The sequence below is a fragment of the Myodes glareolus genome, chromosome 14 (genome assembly GCF_982192425.1).
Source record: "Myodes glareolus chromosome 14, mMyoGla1.1, whole genome shotgun sequence".
Taxonomy (NCBI): domain Eukaryota; kingdom Metazoa; phylum Chordata; class Mammalia; order Rodentia; family Cricetidae; genus Myodes; species Myodes glareolus.
Genome location: NC_142039.1, coordinates 36,207,826 through 36,231,210, shown reverse-complemented (window position 1 = coordinate 36,231,210; position 23,385 = coordinate 36,207,826).

Sequence of the window (23,385 nt, the reverse complement as noted above, 5' to 3'; positions counted from 1 at the left end):
CAACCCCACCCAAACTGCTGGCTCCTGCCTTCCCGCAACCCACCAAGACACAAAACTTCTCTGCCCATAAATAACTGGAGAGTTCATAAAACCTGATGTTGGCATTCATTTTGTTGAGCCAGAAATGACCAAGATAAAGTTCACCTCTTTCTCAGAGCATCTTCCCCCTGCAGCTACCAACGGCAAATGCAGCAGTCACACTGTTCACAAGCAGATGGCAGGAACTAGCCTGGAAGGAGAGGACCTGGGGCTGAGCCTCATCACCTGCCATGACTTCATTAGAATCCTTACTCAGAAGTCAACTGAGATGGCAGGAAATCATCTTAAAATCGGCATTTAGAAAGAAGGAAAGCTTCAAAACTGTAGGGTGGACACTGTGATGCAGACACAGAGAATGGCTTGTTAGCCTCACTTAATGCCACCCTCCCAACTACAGCTCATGTGTGACCAATATTCCACATTCAGGGGAAACAGGGACCTTCGTGAAGAAAGCAGGTAACACCAAAAGGATGCTCCACCAGCTCAGGTCCAACACGACATCAGTACCAAGGCTGGAGTTCTTCTGGTATCTGAATTAATGACCATGCAGTTAAATTAGAATATTTTCTTATCATTTAAGATCATCATTAGAATATCATGATATGAATCTTTATTCTTTAAAAACTATTATAAACATTCTTTAGAAACACTATTATAAAACAAAACAAGCAAATCTCTCTCATATGCCTTTGGATCAGGATGTAAGCCCTCAGTTATTGCGCTGGCAACGTGACTGTCTGCCTGCCACCACACCTCCTGCTATTTTGATTATGGACTAACCCTCTGAAACTGTTAGTAAGCCCTCCCCCCAAGTTAGATGCGTTCTTTTAGAAACTGCCTTGGTCATGGTGTCTTTTCACAGCAATAGACTAGTAACTGAAACCATCATCCCAGAGTCAGTGTGAGAATAAACACTGGGCGTGTCTAAGCACATTGTAGATATTTAACGGGTGTTCCATAAACCTTTCTTCCTCATAATGGAATCTTTTATATCCAAGGGACTCCCTGAGTTGCCCTCATTATCAAGAATAATTGGCCATTTCCATTTGATTAAAAGTTTCTCCCAAAATATCATATCTTCTCAACCCATTGAATATGGAAGCTCCCTGACCGAGACAGGGACAAGCTGGCAAGGCATGCTTCAATCCAAACCAATAATTGAAGAGATTCATTGTGCCAAAAACTGCTATTGTTGGGATTTCCCTTTAATATTAATTTCTGTCTTTCTGTTTTATCCGTGCTCTTCCTCCTTACAGGATGCAGAGGGAAAGACAACTGGTCTAGCTATTACAAGGACCCTATAGATAAATTTATGGTAACAAAGAGATTAGCCCAGTCCCATGAAGAAAAGCTTCAGCGAGTTTTTACCTCGAACCAAATGTTCATGCAGAAGTCAATGCAATGAGACAATGCAATGGTAACCTGATTTTTTTTTAAAGTTCATTTCAGCATTTCTTGAAAGAATTAGTTTATGGACTTTTCTACTTTATCTTATAAAGAAAATGAACTTTATGTGTGACTTCCCATCAGAGTCTGAAGATGTAGTTCACAGGAGTTAATGACTTTTTTCTCTCCAATTCCACCTTGTAAGACAAAACCCAGCTGAGACAGACGTTCCCTACAGCAGGGAACTGGTCAATACTTCACTGCTTGCTCTGTCAATCCCATCAAAATATTGTTTAATAATTTAAGAACAACTATGTAATTTTCTTCCCTAGCAAGGGCAAATTAGGCACTTACTAAGTAATTGACAAAAATGTTTAATTCTAGGGATGATTTGAGAAGGAGCTGTCATTCAAAAAGGTTTTAAAGTAAAATTTTTCTTCACTATTCAACGTACTAACTCGTCCATACTTCATTTTTTTCTGGTCCTGTCTGGAAAGCCATATCAAATCCCCCTCAAAACACTTGGAATTCTTTCTTCAAGATGTATGTCCGTCCTGTCAAGGACTTTGGACACGATCTCTTAGAGGAACCAGCATAGTCGCTTTTGCCTATAAGTCTAGCATACAGGAAGCCGAGACAAGAGGATTGGGAGTTCAAGACCAGCCTGTGGTTTACAGCAGGCCTGTATATCAACAACCCAAACCAAAATCACAAAGGGAAGCAGGATAAATCTTAAAGGGCGTAAGTGAAATTCTTTTCTTCAGATTTGTCCCAACCTGGAACCCAAATAAGACACCAATAATCTTAGCTCCTTGGAATTTTGATCTCAGATAATGAGATAATGAGGGGGAGCCCTCAGACCTTGACCCCTTTTCTTTGGCCCCCTGCTAAACCAGGTGTTCATTCACCATCTGGTTCTGTGGCTGCTATCAGTCTTTCTAATCCCATCTTCTTTAAACGACCGTTTAATGGGCCTTTGGGGCATTTTGCTTGGCACTTAACCATTGAAATGCCCCTGGAAGACTTACAGTTCATATGCCCACCTGTCACTTCACAGCTTACAAAAATGGGAAGATAGTAACACCAGGCTCTTACTTTTTTTTTTCCTGATGGTCACCTCTTAGTATCCTATCCCAGAAGATGAATCTAAGTACAACCCTTAAGCGGGTTAAAATGAGAGCTGCTCCCTGTTCTCTAGAGCTTCTCACTTACCAAACGTTGAGAGAGGACAGGACAGCGTTATCCTGCCTTTCTGACCACATCTTCCGCCTGCTGTGGCCTCCATGGGAGTTAACTTTCTTCAGTGTCTGTCATATGCTGAGTGTTGTTCTGACCACATTATCAGCAGAGTAAAGAACTGAATCCCGAAAAACAAATCCCCAATCCCGATTTATTATTTTTATTTCTTTAAATCGTATGTGTCTGTGTGGGGGATGTTCACATGAGTGCAGAAGCCAGGGATACTGGATTGCCAGGAGATGGAGTTACAGGTGGTGGTGAGCCACCCTACATGGGTACTGGGAGAAGAACTCCAGTCGTCTGCTGTTGCAGTCAGCAATCAGCCCCTTCTCTTCAGTCAACACTCTTTTAAAAATGCTGTTTTCTCTCCTCTTTCATACACCTGCCGCCCTCAGGAGAGTGCGCTTTGTAGACCTCTCTCAAGTCTGTGACCCTGGAATCTTTGATCTGCAGGGGCTTTGGTTTCCCTTCTCCTTTCCACTCCGCCACTCTGGCTCAGCCCTTTTCTTTGCTGCTATATAAGCCTGTAGCTTAGGCTGGGAAGACGATTTCGTCAGCACAGTGCTTTCCATGTCACCTGGGGACTGGAATTCAGCCTTCCACGCCAGGAAAAAGCTGGGCATGGTGACGTGACTCTTGGAATTCCTGGCAAAAGGTGAATCCCTGAGGATCAGTGAGCGGCCGGGCTCACCTAGCCAGCAAGCTGCAGGCCAACGAAAGGTCCCATCTCAAAACTCAAAGTGGAGGACTTGTAAGAAATGATGCCCACGCGACTGTGCATGCACTCAGCCCCACAGACACACATGTGCATACAGTGTTTACCGTAAGGGAAACAGTGAGGCAGAAAGGTCTCACAGGTGGGTGGAGCAGGATAGGATATGTAGATCGGGTGTCTACAAAACCTCGAGGAGGTGAACTTAATGCCTACATCCACACGTCCAGAGAAAGCTAGTCTCGAAAATAAATGGGAGAAAAGCACCCTAGGAAGGTAAAACAGCCAGTGAAATATCTCTAAAATGGAAATAAGCTTAGGACATTTGTGTTTTATGCAGCAGGGAAAATGGTGCCAGGATCTAATTTGCAAAATTAACTCATTGTTCAGTCTTCTCCTATCAATGACCTGAAACCTGAATACAACTGAGATGGGGCCTCCAAAGAAGGCCAATATCCTCTGCCCTACCATATGAGAAAACTACCCTGCTGAACTCAGGTACAGTCATGTGACATTTGGGGGCAAATGAAGTATGATATGTGTCACTTCTAGACAAAAAAAAAAAAATTCTGCATCCCAAGTATGTTTAACTGTGTCCTTGAGTCTCACATGAGACTTTGGACTAAGGACTTGAGAACAGTGTTGAAACTGTTAAAGACTACGGAGACTTTTGAAGTCGGGGTAAATGTATTTTGCATCAGGAGATGGCTATAGTATACAGGGCCCAGGAGTAGAATGTAGAGGTTTGGATAAGAAATGTCTCCCACAGGTTCATGTATTTGAATACTTGATCTCCAATTGGTGGTAGTGTTTGGAGAACAGCTCTGGGTGACTGTGGCCACACAGGACATAACTCAGTATAACCAGAAACTACACATGCAAATTTCAGATGATATTTACGAGTTTTAGATATTTATTCACCTGTACTCCTGGTGTAGTCTAAATATGAAACATCCCCCATAGACTCATTTCTTTGTACACTTGGTCTTTAGCTGGTCAACAGTTTGGCAACATTGCTTAGAAGGTTTAGACAATACTTTTAGCAGGTAGAAGCTTTTGGAGAATGACTTCAGAATTTGTTTACTTTGTTTTTAAATAATATTTTTACTAATTATTTAAGAATTTCATATAGCACATATAGTCATATTCATCCTCCCCCACTCCTCCCACACCCACTCTTTCCAGTCCCGTCTTTCTATCCACCCAGCTTTGAGGATTCAGAAGTAGGACTTTCCCTGGTATGTGGTCCACCTACCTGGGTTCACATCATTAAAGAAAACTGACTTTTCTTCCAGCAGATATCAAATGTTAATCGCTCCTCCATTACCGTTGGAACGTCATGTCTACCCCCCCCCAGTCAGTGTTAGGAGGATTGCGTCTAGCCTGAGCTACGTTACTAGCCCCTCCATTAGCGTTGGAACGTCATGTCTACTCCCCCAGCCTCAGCGTTAGAAGGATTTTGTCTAGCCTGAGCTCGCACAGATCTTGTGTGAACTGTGAAAACCGCTGTGAGTCAGCATGTGACACTGCCCTGTTGTGTCCAGAAAACACTGTTCCTTGAAGTTATCCACTAACTCTGACTTTTACAATCTTTCCACCCCCACTCCCATGAAGATCTCTGGCCCCTAGAGGAAAGGGCGTGTGCTGTGTAGGCTTCATTTAAAGCGAAACGCTGAATAGAGTCTGAATTCTCTGCACATTGACCAGCTGAGTGTCTCTGGGTGAATTGTCATCTACTGCAAGATTCTCCAATAAGGGTTGAGAGCTGCACCTCTCTGTGGTTATGGTGATGCTATTGGGAGTTGTTCTGACGCTATGTCTAGTTAGCACCATAACGTATTACTGGGGTCTCCCCAGAGGCTGATGATCAATGCACCTAGGAGTCATCTTTGTGAGTAAGGTAACACAGTCACAAAAAGACAAACATCACATGTTTTCTCTCATTTGTGGATGTTAGCTTTGAATCTTCAGACATGTAGATTTCACCTAGAATAACCATAGAAATCGAGAAAATAGTAAGAAGGTATAGGACTGTTTCAAGGAAAAGGAGAGAGAACGCAGTATCACAAGTAGAAGCTTTTGGAGAACGACTTCAGGATTTGTTTGCAGGTGCTAATTCACATTGATTCAAGGGTCTGCCAGACTGAGTAGAACTATACTGCAATCTGAGAATTCTCCCATACATTTTCTCTTCGCATATCTTTTTTTCAGACATCAAACATGTATCATATATGAAGACCTTCTCTTCCATGTTCTGCCCTTCACTTCTGTCCTACATAGTTATTCCTTACAACCAGCTATCTCATGTCAAGCTTCAACATAACACCTACTTCTCAGAGGACACAACTAATCCATCATGCAAAAAAGTACATAATTTCCCAGGAGTAGGGTAGTATACTTATTATCCCAGCACTTGGGAGAGAGAGGAAGGTAGAACTCTCTGAGTTCTTGGCCAACCTGATCTACAGAGTATAATCCAGGTCATCCAGAGCTGTCTCAGACAAGCAAAACAAAATATAACACAACTTGCCTAAAGTCACAAAACTAATTGCTGACAAGACTAAATTAGAAGCTTACTTGATAGAATTCGTGTTGTAGTTGGGAATGCTTCATTGGTGTTTTTTAACTAAGTCTCCATCATTCTATTATCATTAAAGAGCTGGTAGCCAGATGCTGCGGTGAAAACCTGCTGGCTCAGAGAGGCGGAGAAAGCACTCAGTTGCTTTCTACTCTGATGTCATCATCTCATTCTCCTATGCTGTCCAAAACAAAAAACCCTCCAACCGGATGTTCCTCCCTCCTACATCCTGTTCCAACCAAATGTTCCTCCTCTCTACATCCTGTGTGTTTTTCTCTCCATCCTCCCGTCTTCCTCAAACTTTCTGTGGCTTTTTCCTTTCAACTTGTTTCTTGCTCTGCCTCTTGACCTATAGGTGATTTTACGTAATCCTCTTTACAATATTCAAGCAGAAAGCTCTTGGATTAAAGTGGTGTGCTAGGGCTGAGGCACACCACAGCTATAAACAGGTTTTTCCAGAAAATAATAAAACTTGGGGTTCACAGTGTGATCAAACAACCTACAACACTTCATGACTTTTTCCAATGGAATTGATAGCAGTGCTGTGAACAAAAATAAGAATATTAGGCAAATAAGTTAAAATAGTGTAGAAAATGATCATAAATTTGAGATGTTATAGCTTTGTTTTTCACATCATCACTGTAAAAAAAAAATCATCCTGTGGTGCTAATTCATGCCAAACATGTCCTTTGCAACTGATAATAGGCATTTAGATACAAAATTAAATATCATTTCTGCAAACCAGAAAGGGAAACTATTTATCTTTCTGGCTATTGAGTTAATGAGGACCAATCAATACCAAATTGGATTTGACAGATGCAAACACTCATTAAAATATCTAATCAAAATAGAAAGAAATTTGTTTACCATGATAAAGAACAGGACAAACTTACAGCTGGGGGCTGGCACCAATGCCTCAACAGGTTCAGGCACCAGCCATTAAGCCTGACTACCTAAGTTTGATCCCCATGATCCACATGGTAAGGAAGGAGAAAAACCAATTCCTATAAGTTGTCTTCTGACCTCTGCATAGGTGCAATGGCACCTGCACACCCATACACCTATATACACATGCAAATATTTAATAAACAATAATAATAAACAAAAATTTAACTTTAAAAATTTAAAGATAACACAGCTAACACCAAATGGATAGATAAAGACCAAGTGCTTCCTTCCCAAAGTCAAAACCAAACAAAGAATTTCGTTATATTTCTTTTTATAAACAAAATTTCTCATCATGTACCCTAGTCCTGCTCATTTCTCAGTCCCTCCATATATGCACCCCCACCCCTGTAGAATCCTCCCCCAAAATAAAACTTTAAAAATATTAATTAAAAACAAAACAAACAAACAAAAATTACTTTACTCTTCCATCTTTCCCACCTCTCCAGGACCTCTTCATTTGTCTTAGTGGCATTAGGAGCTGCAGTGTGTCACATAGCATACCTCTTTGTCCATTCAGCTTTATTTGCAAATGTTCATTGCAATGAGTTGTTGGGCTGGTTCAAGGCCTCCGGTTTATGGTACACCGTCAGTACTGGTGTACTCACCAAAACTTCCCTCAGATATCCTGCTGTTGTCCTGAGTCAAGGCAATCCTGCAGCTATGGTTCCCAAGGACAGTCACTTCATGCTTTCTGTACCCTGGCAGGTCATAGATGGCATAAATGTTGGGGTGGGTCAATTCAAAGCCCTGGATATGGGTCTGGATGGTAGCTGATTTGGTCAGTCTGGGCTGCTGGGATTGGCCCCCTCAGGTGAGGAGTAGAACCAGTTCTTCTACAACCCTGCTATAGGGCCAGTTTTCTCATGCCTATGGTGTGAGATGGAGCCATCTCTCCCCATGAGAGGTAGGATCAGATCTTCTGTTGTAGTGGCCAGTACGGAGCAGGGCCAGCGAAAGGTGGTGCTAGCTCAGTATGACCCTCAGATTTCAATATGGTCACAGGTGGCAGTCCAGACTTTGGGAATTTTCATGTGACTTTAGATGGCAACATAGGCTACCAACCTGTTCCTCAGATTCCCACAGGCACCAGGCAAGCCTGTGGAGGTCTTCAGCCAGCCTGGACTGTGAGTACGTCTATTTCCTTTCTATTATTAATTTTCTCTGATATTTTCACATATGAATATAATAATTATAGTCATTCATTCCTCTTTTATTGCACATCCACCCCCATCAATACCCTTCTCTTCAATGAGTTCTCCCATAATCATGTCTTTCTGCTTTGTTGCATGACTCACTGAGTTTAACCAGGTATTCCCACATGGGCATGGGTGTGGAGCCATCCACTGGAACATGGATAACTGACCAGTGGCTATACCACTAAAGAAAATGACTATTCCCCCTACAGCAGCCATCAACTGTCAATACTCTCTAGGAAGGGGCAAAGTCATATGAACCTCTCGCCCATCCAGGACTGAATGTTGATGGATATGGTCTTGGCAGGCCCTGTGCAGGTCACCACAGCTCTTATGTGTTCGTGAGTGAAACAGCCATTCCCAAAAGACATTTCACATCCCTCAGCTCTATAATACAACCTTTCCATTCTTTCAACCCCTTCTTCCACGATTTTGCCTGAGTCTTACAAGGAGTGATATGGATGTCCCATTGAGGGCTGAGCACTCAACAGTCTCTTATTCTCAGCACCTTAACCATCCATGACCATTAACCACTACTTACTGCAAAAAGACCCTTCTCTAACCAAGGCTAAGGGCACCATTAGACAGTGAATATAAAAATGTATAATCAGAAGACAGTTTGACTGTCTTTTACAAAACGGAAGCAATAGTGTACCCCTACCAAGGGCCTGTAAGCTTCTTGAGCCAGGTTTATAGTTCCAGGTATGAACTCCCTCCTTGAAGCCGTCCTCAGACCCAATCAGACCTCAGCTGGTTTCCCCAGAACACTCATGACACTACGGCACCAGCAAGTACATCTTGCCTGGCAAGGTAGTATTGGAGCATGTAAAGTCCATAACTAGCTATTACCATTCCTACATTAGCAACTTCCAGCACTACAAAAGCTATGCAGCTAGCTTTCAGTATGATTCCTCTAAGTCCTACATCCAATGTGATATCTTCAGGAATGGAGTCTTAATCTAGGTCTGGTGAAGAACCAAGAGCAATGACGAGAACCTGTATTATTTTAGAGGCCTCTTGACACTTCTTAGCCAACAACTCACAGGTTGTTATCATAACCTGGAATGGAAATTTTATGCTAATAAGCATGTTTTCTGAGATCAGCATTAAATATCCATACAGGATAGCTCTATTCAAACTTTATAAAATTTCAAAAAGCTCATAATGTAATAGGTTTCCTTATGGCTTCATACAGATATTTTTATTAACTCCTGGTGTAGGAGGTTCTTCTATCTATGTGTTATTTTCATTGGTTAATTAATAAAGAAAACTGCTTGGCCTGATAGGTCAGAACATATGTAGGCGGGGTAGACAGAACTGAATTCTGGGAGGAAGAAAGCAAGGTCAGAGATTGCCACCATGGAGCCAGCTGCCAGGTCAGACATGCTTAATCTTTCCCAGTAAGCCACGACCTCGTGGTTAACACAGATTATTAGAAATGGGTTAAATCAAGATGTGAGAGTTAGCCAATAAGAGGCTAGAAATAATGGGTCAGGCAGTGTTTAAATTAATATAGTTTCTGGGCAATTATTTCAGGGGCTAAGCTAGCCGGGCAGATGGGAGCTGGGTGGGACAGAACAAGGGGCCCATGCTCAATATTACAAATTCCCCACCTATTTCTTGCCCTATCATCTCCCCCATTCCAGTTTAAATCCTGACACTCCCTCTATCCACTCCCTCACTCACTCTCTGATCTCATGTGTCCTACTATCCCCACGCCTCCTAACATCCCCCAATCCTTCCATAGCCCCTGTCTAGCTTCCAGGTGTCCCCAGTCATTATAAGTATACAAATTTAAAAATTCAAATCTATGATCTTCACATGCAAGAGAACATGCCATGTTTGACTTTCTGGGTCTATGTTACTTTGTTTTATATAATAATTTTCAGTTCCATAAATTTTTCTGAAATTATCATCAGTTTTCTTATCTTTGTAGCCAAGTGAGACTCCATTGAATGTATATATAGCATTTCATTATCCAATATAATCAGCTGATGGACATCTAACCTGATTCCATTTCCTATCTACTGTAAATAGAGCAGCAATGAATAGAAATGTGTAAATATCTCCATAGTAGGATATATAGAGGATGTATTTTGGATATATATCCAGAAGTGAAATATCAGGATAATATGATATTTCTGGTTTTCAATTTTTTGACAAACTGCCAGACTGATTGTCATAGTGACTGTACCAATTTATGTTCTTTTCAACAATGTATAAACTTCTTCTTTCCTTACATCCGTGCCAGCATTTGCTGTCATTTGTTTTCTGTGATGACTGTTAGTATCAGCATGAGTTGGGATCTAAGGAAATTTTAATCTACATTTTCCTGGTGGCTAACAGCATCAAACATTTTTTTTAATCTTACTAGTCATTTGTATTTCCTTTGAGAATGTTCTGCTCAGTTACACAGCCCATTTTTAATTGGGTTATTTTCTTGATGTTTAAGTTTTTATTTCTTTTTTATGTTCTATACACTAATTCTTTGTCAGATATATACTCAGCAAAGATTTTTTTTTCCCTCTATGGCCTATGCTTCACTCAAGGGATGGTCTCCTTGGCTGTTCTGAAGCTTTTTAGTTTCAGGAAGTCCCATTTCTTGACTTTGGCCTTATTTCCCACATGACTAGAATCCTATTTAAAAAGTCTTTATCTAGGCCTATATATTGATGCTTATGTTTTGTGCATCTTTATCAAAAATCAGGTGGTTGTATGCAGTAAGATTGCTAAGTGGGCAAAGGCACTTGCTGCCAAACCTGAAAACTTAAGTTTTTCCCCCAGGCCCATAGAGTAGAAGGAGAGAACCGAGTTTCCCAGGTTACGTGCATTACACACGCATGGTGGCATGGGTATGCACACTAATTAATCAATCAGCTAATTAATTAGTTAATCTGAAAATTCAAGTGTCTTGGATCTAGATCTGCTATGCTACTCCATTGATCTAAATGTCTGTTTAGGTGCCGATACTACACATGTGGTATAACATGAAGTTAGGTATGGGAAAGCTTCAAGTTATAGTCTTTTTGTTTAAGGCTGCTTGATAATTTGTGCTTCTATGTAAGTTTTAAGTTTTTTTTCTGTGTTTGTGAAGAATAACCCTGGAATTTTTACTGGGGTTGCATTAAATCTGTAGACCCCTTTTGAACAGGATGACTGTTTCCACAATATTAATTCTTCTGATCTAAGAAGGTCTTTTTTTCCATCTTCCAGTATCTTCCTCTGCCTATTTCTTCAGCATCTTAAAGTTTCTATTACAGCAGTCTTTCATTTTCTCGGTTAGGTTAGGTTTAGTCCAAGGTGCTTTTTTTGTAACTGGGCACCTATACATACATCTGTGCACACACACACACACACACACACACACACACACATGCACGCACACACACACATGCACACACACACACATACACACATAAAATTAGTCTTTTAAAAATTAAGTCACCTACAAAACTTTTTAAAAAAAAAAGCACAGGAGGAAATAATGTAGAATTTTGAGTTAAACAAAAACACAATGTATGAAAGAACAAATTACTAAGCTGAGTTTATCAAAATTTAGTAAATGAAAATGAAATTGAACAATAACAATAATTGAATAATATAAAGTATACATGCCTGATAATTTCAATTTACATACCCAATAAAAAGTTTATCTAGAAAACAAGAAACAGATATTTCTAAGACATTAACTCCCAGTATTTTTTTAGAGACAACACCGCTATGTTTTACAGTCTCTATAGTTAATCCTCACAAGTCCCATAAGTTAGGGAGTATTCACTACCCTTAATAAAACAGTACCCTCCCCTAGACGTGGATCATTTCATTTAGTGTTTTCAATGACTGAATATAGGTGCGTTAGTTTGTTTCTTCAACAAAATAGGTAACAAAAAGCAATTAAAAGATGGAATTTTTGTTGTTGTTTTTACGAGGCACAGTTTTTCTGTGTAGTCCTGGCTGTCCTGGAACTCACTCTGTAGACCAGGCTGGCCTCGAATTCAGGGATTTTAAACATAATCATATGAAACTTCTAAACTTCTAAAAAGTCACAGAAGATAGACAAGACACAACTGAAGGCTCTCAGATCATAAATTACATTCTTTGGCTAGGAAATTACATATTTCAGTTTTTAACTTTTTATTTATTCTTTGCATCTTTCACATCATGCATTTTAATCCCATTCATTTCTCATCCCTTCATGTCTGCCCTCTGCCCGTAAAGCCTGCCTTACTCCCCCCCCCCAAATAAAATAAAATACAATTTAAGAGAAAAGAAAAAGAAAAAGAATCTCATCGTGGAAGCTGTACTGGACACATTGTCATGTAGTAAACCTTTTTTTCCATATGTCTTTACTTGGAAGTGTGCATTGCAAATGGTCATTGGTCTGGTTCTAGGCCCCTAGTGTCTGCTATACTATCAATGCTGGGCCTCACTGGGGATCTTCCTGGATATCCTGCTGTCTGTTGTTGTCTTGTGTCGTGGAGGTCCTGCAGCTTTGGGGACTGACCCTTCACGTGCTCCAGTGGGTCATAGATGGGGTGAATGTTGGAATGGGCCAATCACAACCCTGGTTCTGGACCTGGATAGTGGCAGGGTTGGTAAGTCCACCCGCTATTCCCTGTCTTCACCACCAGAGTGCGCTCTCCTGCATTACTCTTGCTAGACCACCTTGCAGTGATGAGCAAGGGTCAGGGCAGTTCTCCCAAGACTACACTATCAGGGCCAGCTCCACTGTGTTGCCTAGGTGAGTGGCAGGGACCACTCTCCTGAGTGCTACATCTGGCAAAGGGCACGGACAGCTCTCCAGCTATCTGCCACAGGTGGCAAGGAGTCGCGGGGAGGGCATCCCTCTGCCTCCCACACCACCATATGACAGCGGAGGGCAGGGTTGGATCTCCCACACACACACTCTGGGTGCCAGTTTACCCGCATCCCTCAGTCAATAGGGACAGCTCTACTGTGCTGCCCAGGCAAGATGCCGGCCCAACCTTCTGAGTGCTGCCACTGGTAAGAGGGAGGATCCGCTCCCTCCCCCACCACAGGTGGCAGGAACAAGCAGGAAGGGCATCTTTCCCTTGCCCTCAGCACCACATAGCAGATGAGGCGGGGGGGGGGGGGGGGTGAGCAGCTATCCCACTCTCACAGCCTCAGGGCCAGCTCCCCTATACCTCACCTCTGTCAACAGGGTAAGTTCTGCTGTGCCGCCCGGGCACAACTGGATCAACTGGATCAACTGGAGTAGAGAGCGATGAGAGCTAAACGGACACCTCTCCCTGCGTGTACCACCTCAAGACTGCAGTGGGGACAGCTCTCCCATGCTCACAACTCCAGGGCTGCCTCACCCACACCTACTTCGACAGGGTCAGCTCTACGGTGCTGCCCAGGTGAGGTCAGAGCCTACTCTCCTGAGCGCTGTAGCTGCTGAGAGGTCAGGTCAGCTCGCCCACCTGCTGCAGCTGGCAAGGGGTGGGAGGGCCCACAGAGCTGTAAGCCTGTCCTACCTTGACTGAAAGAGAGTTTGAACTTATTTCTGCTCTCTCAAAGTTGTTGACAACAGGCATGGCTACAAACAAGAGATTCTGACCTAGGGTGTGGTTAATTAGTATTTTGAGTGTAGAGGTGGATCCGCCCCACCTGGAGCAAAGGTGGGAGAATTCAGGTCTGTTCCTTCTGTGTTAGTGAAGTCTGTTGCCCGCCCCCTCTCCTTTTGGAGTGAAGTGTGTAAGCATGTGGAGAATAAATGAGGTGGATTCAGTATTCACTGAATGTCCCTCCCGATGCTGTTCTGGGTTTCTGTCTCTTATTTCTCTTGTAGCTCTGTTCCTTTTGCTTAAGAGTTCTAATCCTCATACTGCTGCCTTAGAATGTACGAGGTTTGTCGAAGCTGGTCTTCGACAGAGGGTAAGGGAAGAAGGGCATCTTTCCCTCAGCCACGCCACCACATGGCAGACGAGAGGAGCATGACCTGCTCTCCCAGACACATGCCCTCTGGGCCAGCTCGCCCATGCCCCTTCGAACACGGTCAGTTCTATTATGCGGCTCAGATGGGGTGTAAGATCCTCTCTCCTGAGTGCTTCAGCAGGTCAGGGGCAGGACCAGTTCTCCCTAGTGTTGCAGCCAGTGTGAGGTAGGGCCAATTCTGTACAGCCCTGGTATCAGGAGCCAAGAACATCAACACAGGCAGAGATTGCATCAAGGCCATGAACCATACATGGGCCCCAGCAGCAACCCAGGCCCACACATCACCAAGGCCCTGGGTGGCAGTCAAGTCCCCTACTTCAGCCTGCTCCTCATCACTTCTCCCTCTCCAGATATGTCTCTGTTCATATGACATGACCCATTCTGTCTCTCGCTCTTTCTCTCTCCCATACCATACAATATGTTTGCTCGCCATAATAGTGCCCATTTGCCCATTGCCCCAAGGCACCAGGAAGGCCTGTGTTTTCTCCTCAGAGCCCAGTTGACTGCCCACGCCTGTATTTGAGCCTCCTTGTCCTGCTCAGTCTGTCATGGTGCTGGGAAGGACCATGTTTCTGCATACATTTCATTTTTATACAGTATGCACTGACCAGAATTAGTCACAAGAACCCCTCAAAGTAATACAATTCACCCAAGTGCCCTACATCAGAGGACTGGGTTTTGTTGCACACTAGGCATTCTTACGATAAATCAGTAATATTTAATTTTGATTTTATGAAACAGATTTTAAAAATCGACAGTTTCTGAAAGTGCACATTGCTATGTATTTCTTCCTGGTGTTCTCATCATCTTAGAGTAGAAGCTGATAGAAAAAAAATCAAAGTTTCCTGAGTTTGGAGATGTTTCCATATTCTTTATTAGTGGTACTTCATGAGACTGGCAGAACTTGAGTCAGGAAGATTGAACATGAAAAGAAAGAACAGTGACTGCCATTACTGACATCAGTGGAGCTTGTGAAAGTGTAAACTAATCCACACTCCTATTGTCCTTTGACATCAGGGTCACTGAACCGGTTGGGTCACACACTGTGTGTAGGTCTTCCTGGTATACAAATTACTAAGAGCAAGATGTGAAGTAAATAGTCAATTAATGTAATTAGATTTCTGTTCTGAAGTATTTTATCTACAATATGTCAAAGCCAATATTCATTGTGAATTTCAAGATAGGAACATTATTGAGTAACAAGCTTGCTTGATCTTAGAAAACTCTTTCTATCTCGAGAAAGCCCCATTGTCTGGCAGATCAGAATTCAAGAAACCTGGCAGGAGAGAGATTAAAACAAGATGTTGGTTCTCCCGTGTAGTTTGTCCCTCCCACCCAATCAGCACCAGCCTGAGCTAGATGAAATCCTAAAATTACTTCATGAGATCGCATCTTTCTTGCTGCTGCAGGACCAGGACCTGTGCTCTCCTCTTAGTGCCCACACGTGTAGCTCAGGCTGGATCACACACGCTCCACTCCACATTGTCAGATACTCTGAAGGCTGATGGTGTTTGCCTGGGTGCTGAATCCCAGCAGGCCATCAGCAGGAGGACTCCTCAAGCCACTCGGAGTAAATGACCAACTAGAGGTTAGAAACGGGGTGCGTCCCAGGATGAATGTGACATTTAAAAGACCTTGTTAATTAGACCCCAAACATCATAGCATATGCTACAAAGTCAGCTCGCACCTCAGACAACCTGCCAGCCTTCTTAGGCAGAAGACTGTAGATGTCCATGCTGTTATCCCTGGAGCCATGCTGACCAGAGACATCCAGTGCATCTGTCTAGCAGAGAGCATGTCTCCATCCATTAGATGAGATGGACTCATCTAACAGAAAATGTTGGGTACAATTTAGTATCTACTAACTACCAGTTATACTCCTACTCTGAAGGTTTTCAAAATCACTAAACTTGTAACTTGTTAAGACAGAGTTTTTATCTGAATGTAGACTTTCAAAAATGCTTGCCTCCCAAAACATATGACTATTAAGGGTGAATAATTTCTCTAGAGTGGGAATATGATTCAAATAGTTTGTTAGTATGTTGTTACAATCTTGGAGATTGAACCCAGGGACTCCTCCACACTAGACAAGCATTGAACCCTACGAATTCAGATTTCGTAGCCATAAAGCCTTTCATCTTGAACACTTATACTGAAATTCACAATTAAGTGCAGAAATCTAGTAGTTGGACAATATTCATGCCGATGTAGCTGTGAATGTGTTTAAAGACTGAAAATGTAGACCAGCGTCCCCATCACTAACCTGAAAACTAACAATTCCCCTATAAGTCTGGTGTGGGAGAATTGTCTGTATTCTGTCAATCATGTTTTAAATAAACCCTGATTGGCCAGGCAGGAGGTGTAGGTGGGAAACCCAGACAGGAAGTGGAAATGATGCAAGGAGAGCAGGAGAATTCTGGGGAAGAAGAAGCTGATTCCTCCCACTCCTGCCCAGATCACCGAAGCAGCAGGATGTGATCTGCCCAGCTGAAAAAGGTACTGAGCCACATGGCTAAAATAGATCAGAAAAATGGGTTAATCAAGATATGAGAGTTAGCTAATAAGTAGCCTGACCTAATGGGCCAATCAGCTTTATAACTTATAGAATCCTTTGTGTGATTTTCTTTTGGGACTAAACAGCTGTGGGAACCGGGCAGAACAAAAACCCCAACAAGCAAACCCAGCCTTTTCATGTTACATATGTCCATTTCCTAATCGATAAAATCATAGTATCACCGGCAATTCCACCACCCTACAGGTTCTATACAGAAGAGTCGTGCTCAGACCCAACCAGTTTAAACATTCAGCCTGCTGCACACATGTCTGAAGCTGCAGACTCAATTAATCCCAACTTAGAAAGCACCTTTAAATATATCTGTACTGAACATGTACAAACTTGTTTCCTGGCATCATTCCCTAAAAAAAATATAATTATATTGTATGTGTGCAGATGATACACAAACATTATGCAACCCTTTCTATAAATGCACATAGTATGTGTGTATTATATGCACAGAACTTATTGTCCCTTGTTGTATCTTATTTTTAAAAGATACCCTTTTTAAAAAAATTTTTCAAACTTTATTAATGGTGAAGACAGCAAAACTTAGAATAGAAGAAAGTTACACAATAAATGTTTTCTTTTTCTACTCCCAGTGTCACTCACAAAAATAAAGTATTTAATAATTACTATTCCAGTACAAAACCTGAGGCTCTGAAATAAAATTTCATTTCTAAATGAAGCACCTAGCTCAGGATGCCACAGTGGGATGAAATACCCAGAGACTACACATTCTGGCTGATGCCTAAGCTACAGGAAATAATCTCTATATCTCAAAAACAGTTCTAAAAATAAAGTTATCATTAGAAGAAGACTGGGCAAATATCCCAACTAGGTTGCCTGCCTTTGGCTCTGAATAAAAGGGTAGCTTATATTCCCCAGAAGTATAAATAGCCCCACCGCACTGTTCAGCCCTCTCTCCCACTACAAATGGTTACGATTAACCCCCCACTTTGTCACTGCCCCCAACATTCTGATATTTACATACACACTCTTTTCCTATTCTAGCAGACTTGGGTAGACCATGCAACATTCCAAATAACTTTAAAACCAATGTCAATAATTTTTTTGAAGGAATTTGCATGACTACGTAGAAAACCTTAGGTGTAGAAGTGTCTGCAGACAGCACAGCCATCCCATTTGGAAAACAGACACAGTATTAAAAAATAGCAACTGTGCCAATGCAATATTCTTGAAATATCTCTTACATTGTAAGAGACTAGAACTTTTGCTGGAACTCACAGTCAGAGTTAATAATACACTTTGAGGTCACTTAACACTGCCAGCCTACTGTGTACTCAGACTGTTAGTTTAACCTGCTTTTAAGAGAACAATGTAACAATCAACCTTTCTTGCTTTGGATTTCCCATTAACAACTTCTACTACCTAAACTAATGCATAGCTGCAATCTTAAATTGTGTACTCTTCCATGCCCCCAACACAAAGCAAATGTGTGTGTATCGTTTGCAGAAAACCTCAGATACAGACATTGAAGGCAGCTTCCTAAAAATCTCTCATAAAGGTGGAAAGCAAACATTTTTTGTTATCTGCTGATAAAGATGATGTTTGTTATCTGGGTGAGTTGGAATCAGGGGAAGCCATCGACTTAATCCCTTGTAAAACTGTTAAAGATGTCTGTGAAGTCTCCCATTTCCTCCCCCATGAGATGCTTTCTGTGCTGTTCAATAAATAAAGAGCAAAACCTGCTGTTTGGGAAAGATACACACACACACACACACACACACACACACACACACACACACAACTCATGCAACAGACAGACAAACATGGAGAGAGACACACACACACAGAGATAAGCATTCACAAGACAGCCTTCAGGTAGGCACAGATTGAGACTCGTGCAATTGACAGAGAACAGAAGACACAAAGAATATAGAGAATTCAAAGCTGGACCCATGCTCAGTTAAATGACTCCAGAGGAGAGCTCCTTTTCTTCGTGTGACACCTACGCATTATTGGTGAATCAGAGCTAATCACTAATACATATAATTCACACAAGCACCGCTGATCCAGATGCTTGGGCAGAGAGAGCTGCAGAAGTGTATCTGAAGTGGCGGTGATGGTAAGAGGTAGAAATGCCTCAGGATTTAACAAAGCTCTGGCTATTTTGTTTTAATGGAAAACCTCGGTGGAAATGAATTTTTGTAACTTCAGAAATTACTTAACAGAAACAAGGATGGAAGGAGAAAATTACAGAGAAGGAATTTGACCACAGGCTGAGTTGGAAAGATATTTGCATGGAATCAGAAGTCCAGAACCTCACCGTTCCACCCCGAGATGCTCCCATAATCTCGGGAATTTAGCAGCTAGCAAAGCTCAGAGACTTACAAATGTTTATTCCATCTTTCATATTCTGGCATGATAAGTATGGAAAAATATACAGAGAATTATAAAATGAAAAAAAAGAAATTAAAAGAAAAGACATGACTACTCCTAGGTATGGTGGAGGAAAGTTTATTGTAGATAGAAAGAGAAATATAGCCAGAGACAGAGCCGTCTGGGAGAGTCCAGAGTGGACATGACCAGACTGAGCTGGGCCATGTGAGCAGAAGATGGAGGAAAGAGAAGCCACTAGTCAAGAGGACTATCCAGGGCCAAGAGACTGGCCAAGAGAGTAAAGGGAAGACCAAAAAGAAACTGGGTCACTGAAATGGCTGGATTATATAGGAAAGGGCAGCTGGGGGAAGGGTAGCCCAGACCCTGGTCTAGAGAGGCAGGGTGTGCCAGCCATACCCTGTAACACATAAGGACTGAGGTATGCTGGAAGAATTAGGCAGTTAGGGTCTGCTTTGTTATGTTAATGGCCACCACAACTGTTTGTTAGGTTAGAGACCTAACAAATTTTTCACAGGCAAGACAGATGGGGAAAATTCTGAAATGTAAAAAGAAGAATTTGTGGTGAGTTTTAATCAAAAGAAGAAAATAATAATTAATGGCTGTCTTCTTTGCCACAGGGTATAAACTAACAATGGTCCATGCAGTTGCTCAATGGCTTCATGCCTCATTTCCAGTTCAAGATTTCTTTTTAATCCTAGACCCCGGCCATAATTACTTTTCTATTATTATAGTTTCTATTTATCTTCATTGATAAAATTTGAAGTATCCTTTAAAATCTTAAACCTTAGGGTTTACATTTATCTGTGACATAAAACACACGATTAGCATCCTCTGGTTAGACATGGTTATTTTACAAAAGCATACAAAGAGTGCGTGTTTGTGACATCACTAATAAACCACCAGAGGAAGCTGAACTACAACCACAATGATCAAAGGTTGGTCCTGGACCAGCAGCCTCAGCCTGACCTTGCTGATGTGAGTTCTCAATTCCATACCCCCAGGGGCTGTGGCTGTCCACCCATGCAGGACACTATGGCAAAACAACACATCTGCCTCAGCTTACAGTTTCCATGGATCAAGGCGCAGATGCCTGGAGCTAGGCTTTACCATGTAGGAGGGCATCACTTCAGAGTTTGCTACTGGGTGGAAAAACAAAGTTCCTCATGGATGTAAGACTGAGGCTGTCCATGTTTAGCTTTCAGTGAGGGACATTTCTCAGATGCTGGAGGCTGCCACCATTTCTCCACACGGCCTTTTCCAGAGTGCGAGAATTAATCCTCCAAGGCTTAAAAAAGGTATCTTGTACTTTGAACCTCTCTAGCCTGCTGAGATGAAGTCATTAGTCATACAATATAAGGGTGATGACCTCCTGGTCATACAACCTAACTTAGGCAAGAGTCTGAGAATCCTCTATTTATGGGCCCTGCTCACACTTAAGAGAAGGAAACTTCACCAAACACATAAGGAGAGGGTGGGAATCACTGAGACTACTCTAGTCAAGAATCTGACAACCTTTCATTCCTAGGCCCTGTTCACACTTATGAGACTGCATATATAAGCAGAGGGTGGGAATCCCTGGGGCTACTGTGTTTTCAAAGCATCCTCGAAAAGTTCATTTAAGCCCCAAATTCTCTTGTTTGTTTATTTATTTATTTATTTATTTATTTATTTATTATGTATACAATATTCTGTCTGTGTGTATGTCTGCAGGCCAGAAGAGGGCACCAGACCTCATTACAGATGGTTGTGAGCCACCATGTGGTTGCTGGGAATTGAACTCAGGACCTTTGGAAGAGCAGGCAATGCTCTTAACCACTGAGCCATCTCTCCAGCCCCAAACCCCAAATTCTTATGTACTCAGTAGTAGCAACTTCTGCAAGTAATTAAGGTTAGGTGATGCCATGACCCCCTTGAAAACATTACAGGTTTTATTTTATTTTTTTATTTTTTTTATAATAAGACTAAGACCCAAGCTAAAGCACTTGCTCTATCTTGTCATGTGATGCCCCCAAGCACATTATAATGCACAAGGAAGCCCTTGCCAGGGGGTAAGCAAATGCTGGCCCTGTGCTCCTAAACTTCCCAGTCTTCAGAACTGTGGGCCAAATAAATCTCTGTCCTTTGCAAATGCCCATGGTGAGTATTGCTACAGCAGCAGGAAATGGACTGAGACAGGGGCCCTCTCCAAATTCTACTTGCCACACCTGTCCGTGCAGAGGCTTCAAAAAGATCCCAGGTGGTTCTCTCCTATCCCCCAACTCTGCAGTGTAGACTGAGGAGTTTACAACTGGGAAATAATTGAAGAGTTCAAAGGGATATTTACTCTATGACTTAAACTAACTTCTTCCCACAACGCTCTTCCACCTTGAGCTTCAGGGGCACATTCTGATCTGTGTTAGGGATCAGGCCTTTCATCTTGAGGGTTGAAAGACTAGATCAATCAAGGGGTTAATTATACAGATCGTTTTCCTGACTCCCATAAGCATGGAGGTTAAAATGGCTCCATATTTATGCAGCTGCTGTTAAAAATGTAACAGCGAAATTGATTTCAATGGAACCATTTGGTGTATTCAACAGATGCGCCGAGAGACTGTGCAAAACGCTATCTCTGTCGCTTTGAATTTTCTGACTCCTTAAAAGCTTCCAGTGACGGAAGCACAACGGCACCTGCCCCGTGCCGCCCGTCATTCCACACGCTCGCTCATTCAAATCCAAAGAGCTTGACTATAATGAGCGGCGAGTGCGTGCGCGCGCACCAGCACGGTGGCGGGAATGCGGTAATTTGGGAACAGCACCTTGTGTTAAGACTTTGTAGTTATTAACAGACATGCAGAGCGCACACACACGCTGTCAGAGCATCACTTTAGAATACTGATTGAAAGTGTAATGATCTCTTCCAACCTCAAGTGTTTTCTCAGCATCCGCAACTCAAGAGGTGCAGTGCTCTATGAGTGATTCCATGAGAGCACCCGTTTTCTGTTCCCTCCGACTCAGCGCGGACAGAAGGAGGTGCAAGCTCCTAGGGTTCCTGGTTTGCTGTTAAATTCCAGCCCAAGTATCCTCCAAATAGATGGGGCTTCGTGATATGGTGTCTATCCATATGAGTGATGCCACACTTTGAAATTTACTCAGAAAGAAGTTCCCACAAGACAGTATGGACCAAAGGGAAACTGCCTTCCAAAGGAGAATAAAAGGCTTTGCTGTAGCTGCTGTCTGCAATGGCTTTGCCCAACTCCTGCTGCCTCTTCTGAAGTGCCTGTTGTCTACACCTTGGCTATCTAGCAGTACAAACAGAGAGGTCAACTGATCATAATCACCTCGAGGTAACAGACATGGGGTGTTTTTATCACCTGCTACCTCTCTGTAACCTCCAAAGCAGAAGTTACCTCACTGGGAATCACTGTGCAAAATCACAAAGACTAACCAGAGACACCAGTGCCTCCCAGGGAGCAGCAGTTTTGCCTGTTTTCAGGGCCTAAGGAAAAGACCCTTCCTAAAGTCAGCCCCTCCAACATGGCAAAGATTGATTTCCTTGCAAACGTACTCCCAGAGGAGACTGACAATATTCTTGCTATAGGTTCCTGGGCGCTCCTGGCACACCTTGCTGGAAAACTAGGAGCAGCCCCAGGAAGCTGGAGTAGCAATCAGAAACAGCATGTGGGAAGTCTTCCTGTACTGAAAAGAGTGGGTGTGAGAGCAGAGATGCAGAGAGTAGCCCATAACGGAGGGGATTCCCGCTTTCTCAGACCAGGCTAGAATCGGGGGATGGTGCCAGTGCATACATTTTTGTCAGTGAGAAAGTTCATATCACTATAATATCAAAACTCATGCTTCAGATTTCAAATACTGTGTTCACTATTCTGTGATTCCCTCATCTTCAATCCACCTTATACTTCTGTTTCTATATGTACATGATTATGAAATCTTTTTGAGGCATTTAATGAATAATAAATGTAGATTACCAGTGAAGTAGAGTAATATAATTGTTTTTTTTTTTTTTTTTGTAGAATCAAAGAATTATCCCTGGGGAAATAAGATACCCTAATCATATTTTAACCTTAGAGTCAACTCTTTTCTCCAGTACTGAAGATTAAATCTAGGGTCCCATGCATGCTTGACACATAAGCAAATGTTCTCGCACTGACTGACACCCCACACTACTCCCTAACATTTATTTGTTTGTTTGTTTGTTTTAGATATACTCTCACAAAGTTGTCCAGTCTGGACTGGATCTTGCTATGTATACCAGGTTGACCTCAAACTTGTAATCCTCCTGCCTCAGTGTCCTGAGTAGCTAGTATTACAGATATGTGCCACTACATCCAGCTTAGAAAAGAAGAGAAAAAAGGAAAATATCGCTTGGAAAGCTACTATTCTGGTAAGGGATTAGCCAACTCATTTTGGAAGAGACTCG